We start from the raw sequence: 17,628 nt of genomic DNA on the forward strand, positions 1-17,628 counted from the left end.
ACTTTAAGCACAAAATTATCAACTGGCTGCTAAACAGACTGGAATAACTAGCAGAACTTGAACATCACTGGTTAAGCGATTTTTTTTTAATAATATGTAAGATGACAACCTGTTGAAGTTCAAAACGGATTATCAGAATTGAGAAGAAAGGTGATTTAAGTCAGCGGTCCCCAACCCCCGGGCCTCAGACCGGTACCAGTCCGTGAGTCGTTTGGTACCGGGCCGCGAGAGTTGAGGCTCAGGTGTGAAATGTATGGTTTTCAGGGTTTTTATCGGTTTTCAGCGTTATTTTGTTATCGTTTTTATCGTTAACTCGCATTTCCTGGGTCTTTTCACGTGTGTTATGAACAGTGTTGGGAAGGTTACTTTTAAAATGTATTCCATTACAGAATACAGAATACATGCCCCAAAATGTATTCTGTAACGTATTCCGTTACGTTACTCAATGAGAGTAACGTATTCTGAATACTTTTGATTACTTAATATATTATCATGCTGTTTACAACTACGTGAATGTACTATTGCTGTGATTTATTACTGTTACTGAAGGTGCGCGGCTCCGAACCGTAGTAAAGGGACCTCTGGCTACTACGTTGGGTTCCGTGTCGGGCTCGTAGCTGAAAACTAGCTTTACTTTGTTGTCTGGGTCAACTTTGCTTGCGAGAGACAGAGAGAGGCATTGAAAGGCTGCTCCAACTGAACTTATTGTTTCGGAGGAAAACACGAACACAGCGTACAGTCGAGTCTTAATAGCTTACTTACAACTGGGCTCCTCAGGCACTCTTCTTGGCTGCAGTGGTTATTATTATATTTACATGCTTCCAGCTCCCATTTTTGCTGGATGACAGCTCGTACTTTTCCTTTTTCTCCCTCCCTCGCTCACAGACACATAACGTGTATGACAGTCCATTCTCCCTGTAGCACGGACTACACTGCCTATGATGCTACATTCTTTAGAGCTATACCTGTAGCATTCTGCCTATTAGCTTAGCACAACAACAACAAAAAGGCCTCTCTCACCCAGGAAACACGCAGAGAGAGAGAGAGAGAGCGTCACCCCTAACCATGGCAACCGTAACGCTGCCGCCTGGAACAACAGAACGTAGCTGTCAAACAAAACCCAAACAGTCCTGACCCACCACAATATGAAACAGGGAAGTACCCCCGTGTAATCCATTTATTTCAACAAAGTAACTGTATTCTAAATACCACCTTTTTAAACGGTAACTGTAACCGAATACAGTTACTCATTTTTTGTATTTTAAATACGTAACGGCGGTACATGTATTCCGTTACTCCCCAACACTGGTTATGAATAAACCTTCTTTTTTTCGGTACCGGTACTAGTTTTATTTTGTTGTATTTATCCGCGACACGCTACAAGGCCGGTCCGTGAAAATATTGTCGAGCATAAACCGGTCCGTGGCGCAAAAAAGGTTGGAGACCGCTGATTTAAGTGACCTTCAACTTGGCATGGTTGTTGATGCCAGGCAAACAGTTCTGAGTATTTTAGAAACTGATGATCTCTAGGGTTTAGATAGCAAGATTTCAATAGGAGAGAGCAGGGGCGATTCTAGAATCAGAGCTTTGGGGGTGCTGAGCACCCAGAGAGGTGCCCAGCCAGGCAAGATAAACCTGTCTCTGTCAGTCCCTGCATCCTTAAATGTTGTCCCGAGTTCTCTCTGACTGTCACTTTGGTGCATTTAACCCCTGTTCCTCCCTGTTCTCATCGTCTGTTGTCTTCGTCTCCATTATCAGTCATCATAATTTTACCATCGCTGTGTAAGTCTGCAAATTTCTTTATTAAATCATAAGATTCTTAAATTCATCAAGTCTCTCTGTGCCTGGGTCCTTGTCACAAAACATGACATCACTGTTTTGTACATTTTAACACAATTTAATCCCCACATTTGTGAAAGAAAAGCAAAACACTTTTTTGAAAAGTCTGTAACAAAACCATCAAATCTGATCAAGGTTATTTAAATGCTGCTAAAGAAGAATGGATTGAAATAAAAAAAAATACATATCCTAACCTTAATTACTGGGTGAGAATAATGAATGATGCTCATAGTGAGTAAAAAGTAAACTGAGTGCATTTTTTGGACAGAGATTCACTTTTAATGTGTATGTATAATATAATACAGATACATAAAAAACACTCCCGAAACAGAATAAATTGTTACAAATAAATTATTACATAATATTAATAAAAACTATAAAAATGGAGGCAACTTTGCCTGTGGTAGAATGTATACAATGTGTACAATGTATGCAGATACTAATTTTACTAAGTTAATAATACTAATTTTCTGTTGTAAGATTTATGAGTTTCATGCTTTCATAGTGGTACTTAGGAGAGCTTGACATTTTATCAGGTGGTACACACTGTAAAAAGTTTGAGAAACACTGAGTATGTGTGCTTTTGGAAAACATTTAAAGCTGCTGTACAGAATCTTTGAAACAAGCTTAAAACATTTTTAGAATATAAACAGAGTATCTGCTTCTCTTTACAGCTCCTCACTCCACCAGGGCTGTTTGGCACTTTCTGACAGTGTGCAAATGTGATGTACGTACTGCGGCAGTCATACAGACAACTGGACGGTCCAAAAGTTGGCCTACCTATTACTGGCTGAGGTTTTAGTAGAGTTGTGGCTGAACCACATAAAAATATATCATTAAGTTTAATCTCCCCAATCAATTATAATGTTATGTTGGAATGTTGTTAAAGAGGGTCAAAAATGTTTCAACCCAGTTTGTTTTGCAGATTCTGTATAGCAGCTTTAATATAGGGAGGACACAACTTCCAGATTGTGTGAGTTTCTGTTGTGCCTGTCACTGTTCCCTGTCTGTTTTCTTACCTGGTTCTTCCTGACCTTGCCCTTTCTCCTCACGTTCCCCTCTTTCCTCTCTCCCTCTTTGGACTGATAATCATACACAAATAGATTGTATTCAATTAGATGAAAATTAAATTAATATGAAAAAATACTATTAAGATCACTAATAAAAAACGTCCTCTCTCAGTGTACTTTCAACCAAAAGGCAAATAACTAAACCACATGAACATCTAATAAAATATATAAATATTGAAACACTGATCCAACATTATTCTCATTTGATTTTACACTTTTACCTGAATGTGGCTCCTTTTTTTAAAAAAAAACTTCCTCATATCCATTATGAACCTGGCTGTCTCTCTGTACGCACGCACACACACACACACACACACACACAACAGGAGTTATAAGGTTAATGGGCATTCAGTCAGTTAGCTAGTTAGTATCCATTTAAAACAGGACAGTGGTAACAACTTTAGGCTACGGAAAATTTAAAGTTTTAGATTTTTAAATAGGCTGTATACATTTCAATGGGAGGAACAGGACGGTGAAATGTTGCTGAATTTACTACAGAGCAGGACGGATTGTAGGGTAGCAAACATTGTCGGAAAACACGTTTTCAACACTGCAGGTTACCTGGTGTAATGTTTTTCAGTTAAAAAGAAACATGGTCTGACTCCTACCTGACTATATAAAGAGTAACTGAAGGTTAAATGCAGCTAATATGTCCTGTTTTAAGCCAGGCACTTACACCTCCGATCCGCTGTGTCTCAGCCACCATTGCTCTGGCAGCAAAAGCGCTAGAGCCAGAGCAGGGGAGAGCTGGAACAAACCATTTTGGGAGGGGGGGTTATCTATAATTTTGTTGTTAAAATGTTATGTCTCAAACAAGTACAGTACTGTATGCTTTTTATATTTTTAGTAGTGTGTCACACAAACAGCAAATATTGTCAAAAAAAGTAAGAAATCTTTGGGGGTGCTTTGATTCATTTTGGCCCAAAAATGGGCTAAAATCGCCCCTGGGAGAGAGTATCCAATGAGGGACAGTTCTCTTGGTGAAAGTGCCTTGTTGATATCAGAGGGCAAAAGAGAATGGGCAGACTGTAATGAGCTGGCAGGAAGTAACTGAAAAAAAACAACAACACTCATTACAACAAAAGTATGCAGAACGGCATCTCTGCATGTATAACATTCCCAACCTGATGGGCTACTGCAGCAGAGGTCCACACTGGGTGGCACTCAGCTGAAAACAGAGAACGGTTCACACGGGCTCACCAAAATTAGACAACAGGAGATTGGACTGTAGTGTCAGAATTTGGTATAAAGAACATGAAAGCATGAAACCCACCTTGCTTGTATTAAGGTTTTAGGGTGGATTTCTCTATGCTCTACATTTCAGACAAATGTAAGTAAGTTTGATACAAATGAACTTGTTTTGATTAGATGTTCTGTGGACAGCTGGATATGGTATGTGGCTGGATTTCAGTTTAAATGGTGGTTGTGGTCTGCAGATGTTCAGTGTGCGTCAGTGCGTGTGAGATTTGTCCTGTGCCTGATGTGACTTGAAGCCTCGCAGGGCACATTATGTGAATAACATTGCCAAGACATGTTGGGCCTCCATTTTCTCCTCATTTACCATTACTATATGATGAATGAAATGCATCGATTGAAATGAGAAAAGTACAAATCTGTCCCCGAAGGGATATATATTACCATGAAGGGCTCAATATGTTCTGATGATAATCTTATACCTAAACAATTTTTTGAGTGATTTGAGAAGGTGTTCACAGACACAGCTATTTTATCTGCATCTCTTACATCCATAAAATGAATCTCCATTTCCTTCTAGACACACTGAATACTTGCTCTGAAAAAAAAAAAAAAACTGTCGAAAAATGACTTCTCTGCCATTTCCTGTCGCTCTCATCTGTGCCGTGTTTGTGTCAAGGAATGATGGGATGAAGAGGCAGAACCAGTGGAGCTGTGACTTAAAAAAAAAAGAAGAAGAAAGAAATCATGTGGCTGACTTTGACAGGCTTATTTCATTTGGTTTCATCAGGCTCTCGCCACAGAAAGGCCGAGTCACTGCCATCTCTGATTGGGCTGCCGGTGGACATGTACTCAATGAACAAAGCTAGTGGAGCTTAAGAGTGACTTCATCCCTGGCTCACAACGACAGCAGCCAGTTTAAACTGTAAAAAATAATGAGGAAGCTGTTGGTTTTAACATTAAGGTCATATTTCACTCAAACCTGTTTAGATGTAGCTAAACTCTTTTGTGGAGTTCCCTTCATACTTTTGAGAGAATAAAAACAGAAAATCAACTCTTGGAGCATTCTAAACACGATCTTCTTTTTCATAATTTTTTCCTTGATTGCCAGATCTCATTTAATCAAACAAGGGAAATGATATCATTTGTGAAGCTCCTTGTGGGTGACACTAAAGAGCAGCACACACTAAGTGGTGGACTGAAGGGAAAGCAAATGGATCAAATGTATTATTAATGAGCTGAATATGAGACGGCAGGAGTGGAATTATATATCTTTATCAGTGGGGAATGGGGAGGTATGAGTCATGCTAATTACGGACCATCAGTGGAGCTGGGGCTTGGGGCTGATGCTGAAATCCCCAATAGTGCAACACGAAGCTAAACATGTGACCCTGACAGAAAAAGAAAGCCAGAGTTAAAGGTTTATGTTTCATGTAAGTCCTCTAAGCGTTATATGTCCCGTGCTATGATTCACTTAAAAAAAGTAGCAGTTTTCTTATTTTATGGATACATTATGATTAAATTTAAATGATTAGATTCTGATGAATATGTCGCCTGAAACAACTGTGAAAACAGCAATTTGTATTGGTAAATTACTATCAGCATCCTCAGTGATTGAAAAAGTGAGTGCCAAACATAGCAGTCACTTAAATGGTCACTTGAAGCAAACTCCAAAAGTGAGTGAAGCCCCATAGACTCCCACGTTTAAGCAACTCATTCATTTAATTGTTACATGTGGTTGCTTAAATGGTGCATTGCTTGTAAAAAGGCTAATTTGATACTGGTATGCCAACACATGTGGGTGTAGCCAATTTCTGTCTGCTTGTCTTTACTTCAGCTGACAGGAGTGGCATCCGATGTGGTCTTCTGCTGCTGCATCCCATTCAAAGCTCAATGTGTTGTGTCTTCAGAGACCTTGGTTGTAATTAGTTGGGGTTTTTTGGGGTTACTGTTGCAGTCTGGCAATCCTCCTCAGATCTGTAACATCAACAACTTATTATCCCAAAGAGCAATACAACTCACTGGATAGTTTCTCTTCATGGGCCATCCTTTGTAGGCCCTAGAAATAGCTGTGTAGTAAAAATCTCAGCAGATCAGCAGTTTCTAATCAACTGTCTTCACCGCGCTGATGCTGAACTTCATGTTTTCTTGACCACGTTTACCTTCTGAAATGTACTGAGTCCCTGTCATGTGATTGCCTCATCAAATATTCATATATAGCAAGTGTTTGTATATAGCTTGCTAAAAGGCTTTTAGCATTAGCTGGAGCTTAGTGATCTGCTCTCTTAATTTGTGGAAAACCAAATTGATGAGAGCCTTAATGCTGAAATTGAGGCTTAAAAATTGGACTTTATAAGCTATGGTAAATCATAGTATGAGTGACGTGAGTCTTAAAAGACATAATAGATTTCTCTGTTTCTTCTCTCTTTGTCGGCACAAATGAACGGTGGAGTAAAATACTCGGGAATAATAAAACTATGTAATACAATCGGGGAACACAACTTGCATCTTGATGCCATTTGGCCATGTGTACACTCAAGTGTTTAATCTGTGTATTATTGTAAAAAATAAATAAATAAATAAATTCCTACATTACACGATTTTACCTAAATTTAGGCTATAGATGAGGACAAATCTATCTTGGGCAGATGCACCAAGGATTCTAAAAGTTTCTTACTAACTAATCCATATTTTCGCATCTGGCCTATTGCTTTCCAATTTCAGCATTTTTTAACACAGCAACACTCTAAAGACTTTCAAAACAAGCCTTCAGTTGCTAGGCGAAAGGTGTTCAAGGAGCACAGCTCTTCATTGTGCTTTTGAACTCTAAGTCTAAATGCTTGCGATCGAGCGGCATGAAGATTTTACCCCTCATCTTTTCACTTTTCATATTGCCCTGAAAGAAGCTGCTTGGTCCAAGCGAAAGCAGATTTCAAGACTTGAGACTTGACTTGAGTGAGACTTGCATCAGAAAAAAAATCAGTTATAGTCTTGAAATTGAGAGCTATGAGGCTCCCTCAAGACCTTACGTGAAAGCTTCCAATTTTAGGATGAAAAAAAAACATACCAAATTTTTTATTCACAACGGCTTGACAATGATGGCAACTGGTCATATTAAATCAGCTGTTAATAATATAGCAGTAAAGTTTGAAAGCAATAAAAACCAAACTATTTAACAGAATGAGGAAGGACGGTAGGGTAAATTGAAATTGATTTAAATTTAAAGCTATTAAATTGATGCTGCAGAATGACAACCCAACTTTGAAAGGAAAATGTTTAAACACTGTGAGTTTAATGATTTTTATTCAGAGACTGAAGTAACTCCTTAATTCATTCTTGATGTAAAGAACTTTGGTGAAAAGGCTTTGGGGCATATTTTAGTCACTAAGGTTATTTTTTCCCCCTATTTTTAATTCATAATGTTGAGCCTCACCATAGTAACTAATGGTTCTTGAATGTGCATAAAGACGATTAAAGTTGTAATTGTGCATTATAATCACATTGCCAATGACTGAACAGCACCTTGACAGCAGTCCCTGTCACTAAAATGGGTTATCTAATAATTATGACCTGGAGAGATGCTTTCATTTCGAGCTAAGAGGCATTTTAATCTAGCACAGAAAGAGCCTGTGCCAGGTACTCAATCAATAACTCAAGCCTGGAAAAAAAGCCTTATAATGTGATATATAAGGCCATTCCTCTTTGCGGGGACTTTAGCGAGTATAGAGGCAGTCTGACATCAGTGTTGTACACAGGACATTGTGGACAGAACTAATGGTAGACTTTATTGATTGTGTGTGCTGTAATCTGTCAATCCAGACTTGTCCAGCTGTGGCAGGGTGCCGGGTTTGCTCTATAGGGTCATCTGCAGCCATCTGCTCTTCGAAACGCACTCACTGTATTCACATCTTTTTACCACAACCCCTTCCAAAATGATATATTGCTACAAATGAGAGCTGAAATTGATTTAACTGGAAATATGAGAGGAAGAGAGGAAAAGATAGAAATCAAGTGACTACATATCAGCTGTCAGACACCGTAGCTCTAAAGGCAATTCTCAGATTTATACCTAATTCAAGTTGACCATTAAAAGTCACTGTTTATTCTATCTAGATTAGACTGCAAAATTGTACACTTTGCTGATTTGTTGGTCAGGTGATGATTTATTTTCAGCCATCCATTTAGCCATTTGTTGCTTCTTATGTGGCAGTCAAAGCAGAGATACCCAGACCTCCCTTTGCCTGTGCACCTCCCTCCTTCAGCTCTTCCTGGGTTACACCAAGGCCCTCCCAGCCACCCAAGATATATAATCTCTCCAGCATGGTCTAAGTTTTCCCCAGGGTCTCTTCCAAATTCCCAAAGTACCTCACCTAGGAAGCGCCCAGGATGGATCCTAGTCAGATGGCCAAACTACTGTCTGACTACTGACTACTGCTTTTGATGTGGAGTAGCCACCTCACGCTGAGTCCCTCCTGAATTGCTGAGCTCCTCACTCTGTCTCCAAGGGAGAACCCGACCACATGCTGGAGAAAACTCACTTCCATCCCTCGTATTCATGGTATATTTCTGGTCACTACCCAGCGCTTGTGAAAACAGCTAAGGGGAGAAATGCAGATTTAGTGGTGAACTCATTAGATTTGTTTTCACACTGAAGTTTCTCTTGAGCTCTCTTTTCTGCGTAGACAATATGCAAAGACCAGTGAACAAGACACCCTTTACACAGGGACGTAATTTCCAGGGGGGTTAGGGGGGTTATGAGCCCCCCAATAATCAGACCCAACCAATATAACCCCCCCAATAAAATTATGTTTTATCTTGCATAAATCGGCTGTTGATTTTCTTTACTCATTTCCGTTATTACCAGCAAAATAGTTGCATGTTTAATCATCTGGGAATTTACCCAGATTTATTTATTTATTTATTTAGATGGAGATCTTGACCCCCCCGATGTTCAGCACAAAGTTACGCTGATGCCCTTACCTCTTGACAGTGCCAACAAACTCTGTTAATACAAATTCTTAATAGGATTGGTAATTTTATGTTTGGGAATGAATGGATTAGCCTATTAGTCAAGTTACCCATAACATATAATCAATTACTAATTACTGACTAAAAAAATTCATTAGTTATATTACTGATAACATTAGGGGTCTCACTCTGGTGTTCTAGAACAAAAACAAACAAAATTGATCTATTGATTGAATTTTGTTGTTTCAATGAATCATCTCAACCACTCTTTAGTATATTATCATGAAGTTCTTTGAAGCCTATTTCATGATAAAGTTTCATGTCACTGGTGATTCCTGACTTCCCATAAAGGGGCACAGCCAGGTAAATTTCCCATTTTTTTGTAGAGTGTATATAAAAGATCACCTACTGGTTAGTGAAGTCCTGTTGCTGCGCTCTAGCTGAATGTTTCCACCGTCACCATCTTGGTGTTTTAAAAATGGATGTGACAAAGGAAGCGTGGATTTGACTGACTGATACAGTAATGACTTGTTAATTACGCTCTTAATGGGCACCATAATTTACAAAATGAGCTTCATGTTTTAGTCAATAACATGTGAAACTAGACATTGAGACCAAAATCCTATCAGGAAAGTGTTAACTGAGGTCATAAATTAAAGGACCCCAAAGGGTCATTTTCCCATACACTTCTGCACAACAAGACTGGCTCCCCACTGTCTTTGATTTTTCCATTACTTACTGCTAGTACTATTGCAAGTTTATGATTAAATATTTGAAAAGCTGATGACATTAAATAGAAGGATTCGCTTTCACGTCCAGTGCTTTCAACACCATGACAGGTCCAGCATTACTGCAGTTTCTGCACCAAATCTGTCAACTTTCCAGTTCTTTCCTCCCCCATTTTTGAACAATTCCCTTTGTGAATGAGTGTGACTAAGTGTGATTTAAGTCCTCTACGATGGATACAGATGACTACATTTTGCCTGTAACCATAGATGGGGTTTTCCAGGGCCCCACCCTAGAGTCAGGCTTGGAGGAGGGGCTCATTGACGAGTGCCTGGTGGCTGGACCCACTCAAATCAGCCGCACTGGCAAGACCTCCTGATGACCCAGCACTAGGATGGACCATAGAGGTCTGGTGCAATGTGGTTCAAGCAATTTGTTGAAACGTTCTAGTTGATAGTAAACAATGATGGTAAACATCGCAGATGTTGCATCTGTTAAGAATCTCCACAACATCCCTGCTGGGAGCTAGTCAGACTACACTTAACACAACTTCACTAACCTGATAAATAAACACATCTAATAATGTACATTTTCTGAATTAGCACGTTAGCTTCTTTTTGGCTTTTTTCCCGCTAATATGTGGTAAAATAAAGAATTACTTCTATCTGAGCCAGCTTTTTGAGTCAGGATTGTGCCGATATCTGATCCAAACACTGCATCATCACAAGCCTCATTATGAGTACACTATCTGGATGCTGATCATGCTTATCCACGTGAGAGCAGAATATCAAATACAAGAAGTACATTATGTGAATAAGTCTGTGTCAGGCACAGCACTGCTACTTTTTAATGTTTTATATGCAAACTGCAACTTGATTAAATATAATAATTTTAAAAAGTTGTATCCGGTTTAGTGTAAAGTTTAGACTTAGCAATTATCATTTAAAAGTCAGGCAACCACAATCCTAGCATAAGTAAAATAAAATAAAATAAAATGAACACACTGGAAAATTCCACATAAACAACAGTCAAGTGATTAAAGGTACTATTGTTTCAGAAAATATGTTATTTACCTGAAACAAAAGGGTTTTTTTTGTTTATTTGGAAACACTGGCCTATATAAAGCACTCAGAAACAAACCCAGAGCCCTGCTGGTGTTTGCCAATATTCTATTGATTGCTTATGACTGACTTTTCCATAGATGAACACGATATTTTATGTAACTGTGTGGTTTGATGGGAGTGCTGTTCTCAGCTTGCTCACTCTGTGGGCTCAACAGAGTCACACGCAGACCTATTTTATTGTAGCGTTAGCTCGCTCCTCCTGAATATCTGCCTCTCTGTTGGCATTTGTATCAGCGTCTCATTTCTCTTGCTTATATATATCTGTCCGTCTCTTTTCCCTCACAGCTTTTTCTCCTGGTCCCCATAGATCTCCCAAACACTTTGGCTCTTAACTGCTCTCTCCCCCTATCTCTTTCTCCCACACACTCATCCACCATCTTACATCTTCTCTCTGGTGTCTCCATAAGTGCCAGGCCGTAGCGTCCCTGGAGTGACCTTGGGGGGTAATGAGCTCCTGATCACGAGTCAGGAATTCCAGCATTCAACACCCAACCCATCACCCTCCCCTCACCCCATGTAACAGACACACAAAAAAAGAAAAAAGTCTACACTGCTATCGAATGCTCAGCCCACAAAGACAAATAGTATTGGAGAGGCAGGGCAGCAGGGCAGAGGTGCAGATGAAAAGAGCCTGGAGAAACTATTGCTTTAAGCTCTGAAATACAACTACCAGACCTCCAAAACAAAGTAAGTGGATTCCTTTTCGGGGTCTACACTTATTGATGTGTAGCTTTTGGGGGGTGATGTAATGTTGAGCTGATTAACAGAGCAGTAACTTGACGTTAAAATTTGGATGATTTTTGGTCTGTCTGCTCACTCTGTATGTTTGGGATGGGATTTATATGGATTCAAGAACTGCTAGTATCCATCCAGCTTGTTTTCATGTGGCTTTAAAACTTGGAATAAGTAAAGTTTTTGTAAAGTTGAAAAAATTAACTCAGCAAAAGTTTCTGCTCCAAGCACAACACTGTTTTGCAATTGTGCATTTTTCTGATATTTCGCCTTTTGGTAAAAAAACAAAAAACAAACAAACAATAAAAAAAAAAAAAAAAAAAAAACTTCTGTAGACATGGTCCTAATTGATTCTTTGTTGTTCTTTTTAAGCAGATTTTGTCTTGAGGCTGTTGATAGGAGATAATAAACATATGAAAATATAAAAGACTATTAAGCTTAAAATGCTGAGAATTATAACAGCAGATGGAAAAGTGGCTTGTAGACATACTGTGTAAACAATTGGAAAGACCCAGTAATCCAACCGCCATAGGCTACGGACTTTGCTGTTAAATCATTAACAGGCCCTCTTTCTCAGTGATTAGACTTCAAACATCCATATGTTTTGTTTATTACTGCTATCAGCCAAATATGTGTTGGCCCAAATTAAGTCTGCCTGTGCGTGGGCACTGATTGAAGTGGGCTACTTTTTCCCAGGATGTCGTAATTTGGGTCAGGCCTGACTGGAATGACAAACCCAGAGCTGCTGTATTGTATCAGCACTAAGTGATCCAGCAGACCTTCTGCTTGCGTTGCCATGGCTTTCTTCAGCTCCGGTAAAGCAACCCGAGTCAGACCAAACAGTGTTCCTCTCTGTCTTATGGGCATTCCTACTGTGGACAAAAGCTTTCTCTGGCTCATTCTTGCTCGAAATGAGGTGTCCGCTTCATTTCTTCAGAATCAACACATGGTGTGGTCCTAATGAAAGAGCAGGGGGAGATTAAACATGAAGTGGAGATGAGCTTGAGAAACCTGCTTTGGTCTGTAGGAAGTCAGAACACAATGTGGATTAAGCTGGATGATAGCCAGCAGGGGCAAACTCATAAAACTGCTTCATTTCTAAAAGACTCCTGGCATTTTTCCTCCAAGATGGCCACTTGGAGGCCTTTAAGAGACATTTCACACATTCTGCCCTTTTTTCTTTTTTAAATGTTTGACCCCCAGACTTCACCACATGATGTCACCTATATGTCAATGTGTTTAAGCACAAAGCCAGTTCATTTCTTTCAGTATCCTTACAAATGCTTTGGCGAGAAAGTTTTCCGTGAAGGAGCTGGAGCAATAAGGCATAGAATTACTCTGTTAGGGCCCGAGAAGTTCGCTCCAGGGGGGAGGGAACACTGTGAATGGAGCCAGTTCTCGTCTATAGGGCGCAAGTAAATGAGTGAGAGAGAGATGGAGAAAGAGGCTAGGGGGGTAAGGACATACACAAAGATCCTCACATTGAGTGGCTGGTTTATTTTTGTGGGGTATGCACTGACCCCTAACATGTGGGATGTACAGAATGAGACTTGATGGGGTCCAGGGGCCCTACGGAGAAAGGGAGGAAACGATAAAGAAAGGGACTAGAAGAAAAGAGGAAAGGAAGGATGCCAGTAGAGAGGCCTGTCAAGGAACTGTCCTAACCATCAATCTCTAAAGACAATAGGCTAGAAGTAAAATCTGCAGTAAAGCAGAGCTGGAAAAAGCAATCATGTGACCCTTAAATGATTATTCTGGTGCCCACCTCTTGGAAGTAAATAAATCTGGCTAAAAAAATCCTTTGTGTTTTAAAAAGTTAAACATGAACTATTAAATATTTCCAAAGGTGGTTGGAATGGTTATGGTTATTACAAGTGGCAACAAAATAAATAAAAGCAGCAGAACTGAGGCATATTTGATTCACACTGCCTTATATGGGTAGCACTCTAGAACCACTGGACCCTACAGTTGATGCAAAGCAACCCATTACTCTGTTAAATTCTCCCTACCCCTGTAGCAGGGATGAGATATTATCAACTTAGCCTCAAGATTAATTTTTATTTCATCCTGTACTTTGGGTTCTCAGGCAAAAGTATTGGTTGGCTCACTATCAATCTTGTTGCTGCCCACTCATTCTTTAATCCTTGATAGTTGCAATTTAGTGCATTTAAACATTTAAATATTTGATAAACTGAGTGTTGGGGCTCTGTGTGCGGGCAGGCGGAGGTGAGGATCCAAATGCAGGACTTGTGGAGACTGAATTGTAACTGAAAACCACAGCTTTATTGCTGGTGATGAACAAAACATTAACTGAACAATGAACGCTGAGAACAGACACAAACAGGCACAATCTGAGGGTACAACACAACACTGACACAAAGAAACACGGGGCTTAAATACACTGAAGAAGTCATCAAGGAATTAGAGACAGAAGGGGAACACAGCTGGGAGGAATGAGACCTAACGAGACAGGGGGAGCGAAGCTAGAAACACTGACATAGGACACAACCCTCCAAAATAAAACAGGAAACAATTCACAAAGACACAGACTAAGAAACACAGACTTTACACAGAGGGAACACACGGGCAGAGAAGACTAAGCACAGAACTAAACCTAAACTAAACATGAGGGCATAAGAACAAAACCTAAGTACTAAACCCTAAACCAGAATAAACTGAAACGTAGATTTATAATAATCAAAACAGGATAACTAAAGTATCAGACACAAATCATAATACAGAAGAATACGAAAAACATGAAACTGAAAATGCTGGGTCAAAGTGACACTGAGTAGAGAGCTCTCGCTATCACATTTGTGAGTTTGTTGGTTGTTATAGCTTTTTTTTCTGCAGTTGTGGCAATACAAAGTTACTGCAAAGAGCCCAGCTTTTTGGTCTGTTGGGTTAATAATCAAGAGTGGAAATGCTGATGTTCTCACAGAGATGTCAAGCCAGCACCTCTTTCAATATAGGGAAGGGTGAGACAATCAAAGCTGTCTACAAAACCTCTAGGTTTGTAGGGGGGTTGGTCCCTGTTGTCTAAGGAAGCTCACTGAAAGCGCTATGAATGCTTTTCAATTACACAAGCCAGTGTTTGTGTTTATCCATAGTATAGAGACATATTTTGAATTTCTCAGTTTCTTTTTGATCAGAAGAAAGTTTTATCATCTGATTTAAAAAGGTAAAACTTTCCATCTTGCTATTTGTACAGATTTTGAAGTTTTTCAGTGAACTTTTGTGGCCAGCCTCTCTCTCTGGCATGCTGTTGGTTTGATCTAGTATTTGATCCTCTGAGAGCTAATGAAGACCTGAGGCTTTCCACTATAATCAGTTGGCTCATTAGTGTTCCATTCAGTCACAGAGCCACCCACGCACACTTACACACATGCACAAATACAGACAATCTCTCCCCAGGCCCCTCAGTCAATGACTGAAGGAAAATAGGGCAAAGGTCATATGGCTGGGTGTGAATTTCTGTACTTGCTGAGGAAGTAAACATGCAGCTGTGATGTAAGACTTAATTGGATGCATTTGTGCAGCTGTGCTAGCATTGCTGGTATTGTTTTTACCTTGTGAGCCATGTATTTATCCTCATAGCAAATTATGGCATGCACTGTCATAACACACAATACGAATGTAATTTGAAGTGCTTTGGAAGGTGTTTTTTCACTTCCCTGACTGCCTGACAACAAATTGTGTAACTCAGCCTTGTCACAATCTTGTGAAGTCCTAAGCCAAATAGCACTCTTAGTTATGTTTGGTTGGCGGGAAAACCAAAGCTCTGGGAGAAAATGCAAATTCACAGTCTTCACACCAATTCACACCCTGTTAGGGAATAAACCCCAAATCTGGTATTTACAACTGTAAGAATGTTTTTATGTGTGTGGCTGCTGCAGGTAAAGACAAGGGGCTCCAGAATTCAAGCTCGAGAAACGACGACTACCAGGAGTGCACTGTACTGTCAGACAATAACATAGCCTAGCATCATTTCCCTCTGATTTTCTGTGCCCAACCAGATTGTTAGAGTGCCCCAACTCCAAAGCAACTTGGGTTCAACATAAACATGAAACAGCCACTTCACCGCTGTTTTAAAACCCCTGGTTTGCATTAGCCACTGAAAGGGTCCAAAAATACAAACAAAACACACAACACAAACAAAATAATAAAAATAAAAGGAAGAAACTCTTCTCAGAGCGCTAAAAAATGAGGATAGAACTGTATGAAACCCTCTTTTAAAGGCCAAGGGTCTCCAGATTACATGAATTATTAACACTGTATCACAAACATAACACAATTTACAATGTTTACAAGGAAATAGTCCCAGTTTCTACTAGTCAGACCCCCCAAAATGGCCTTTGAATATGAAACCATATACAGTCTCTTCTTTGAAGGTGTAACTGTAGTGAAAAGGAGATAACTGCGGGGTCCCATTCCGTTAAGCTGACCAGAGGTACAGGAGCTGGAGTGAGGAATCAAGTCTTGGGTTCACAAAAGCAAAGAAAATAGAAACCATGCCTTTGTGTCTAGGCGAAAGTGCGCGGGAAAAATACTGGGCTATGAGAAGGCAGCGCTTTCACATACAGCTGAACGAAGGCGGATGAACAACCAGGATGTCATCTGGGTAACCCGTTCACCGCTGACTCACTTTGTTCTCGGCGTCGAGTCCGTACAATGGGCTCAAACTCAGACCAGCAATGGGCAACATTACGTGAGGTCGCTAAAGCCCTCCAAGAGACATGTTAGCTTCCAGCGAGGCAGCTAGCTGTGCTGCCTTGCTCTGAACGTTCACTTAAGGGCCAAAGTCAGCCTAATCCAACTGCAACGGTGACAGGTCTTAAAGAAAAGCACAGCTAAGGTTAGGTCTCACTCCAACTCCCCACCACCACGCTGTCTCCTTCCACGATGGCCTGCAGCACCACACATTGTGGCTACACAAGCCAAGCTTCCCGCATGGAGCGAAACTCATTTGCTGCAGTCTCAACTTCTTTTTTGACTGACCTCTCGGATCTCCTTTTTTGTCTCAGTCAAACCGTGAGACGTGGGAGACAGCTACTTCTCGGCGCCACACAAACACACACACACCAGAGTGTTTACGCGGGTTCTCTATCTTTTTTGGGTTTTTCTTGCCTTACTCAGACAAGCCCCTTGAGGCACTATAAGGCGGCTCCTGACAATTTACATACATGTGCCCTTACATGTGTTTTGACCCAACTGTAATTCATAAAACAATGCAAAAGTAAGAAACGAAACTATATCTTCATTTTAGCAATTAAGTAATGACTCAAACAGGTTAAATATTTCAAGCAGTGTGCAAGATTGAAACCTTGAACAGATGTACTATATGTTTAGCAAATGTCATGTAGGGAATACAGTTCCTGAGGGTGCTCCCTCACTCAAGGTTTTTGTGTGTACAGGCCTTAGAGTGTGAAGCACAGGGGAATGGGTAGTGTTTGTATTCCTCTAATAAACTGAAGGATGATCTTGTCTCTCAGCACGAAGGGAAAGCTTGAAACAGTTTACATTTTACAATAAACAGCAATACTTTAGTTGTAGTTACCACAAAGCTAATGGCAAAAGCACATTTATAACATCTAGATAATAGCACCAGTTTAGTAGTAATTCCTTGGAGACTGTGTCATTTTTTAATAATTAAAATCTGGTTATTCTGCAAATCTTTCTCTGTTGATAATAGGCAGAAATAAAAGTAAGCCACATCAGTAACTTTCTCTCCAGTCCAGAACCTTGCTTAATGGCTCACAAAACCCTAAGGGGGCTATTAAATAACATAGAGCCAATACGTTGGCAAAGTTCCACCTAAATGCTATAATGTAAAGGCTCAATCAATGAAATCTCATTTTATTTAGAATGATTTTTTAGCTGCTTTGAAGCCAGCAGGAGATTTGCCAAGAGAGTTATTAGCGATATTATAATCGCTCCTATAGTGAGAATTTGATCCTTGCAAGCCATAAACTATG

General features: G+C 40.0%; 1 protein-coding gene across 1 annotated transcript in view; it reads left to right on the forward strand.

Moving 5' to 3' along the window:
• Positions 1–11,459: 11,459 nt before the first annotated feature.
• Positions 11,460–17,628, forward strand: part of ptn (pleiotrophin) — a 57,317-nt gene continuing 51,148 nt past the window's right edge. Inside the window, exon 1 of the mRNA XM_085136942.1 lies at positions 11,460–11,608. The gene's annotated coding sequence lies outside the window, so the exon portion shown is untranslated. The remainder of the gene's footprint in view (positions 11,609–17,628) is intronic.

Source organism: Neolamprologus multifasciatus, chromosome 17 (assembly GCF_963576455.1).
Source record: "Neolamprologus multifasciatus chromosome 17, fNeoMul1.2, whole genome shotgun sequence".
Lineage (NCBI taxonomy): Eukaryota > Metazoa > Chordata > Actinopteri > Cichliformes > Cichlidae > Neolamprologus > Neolamprologus multifasciatus.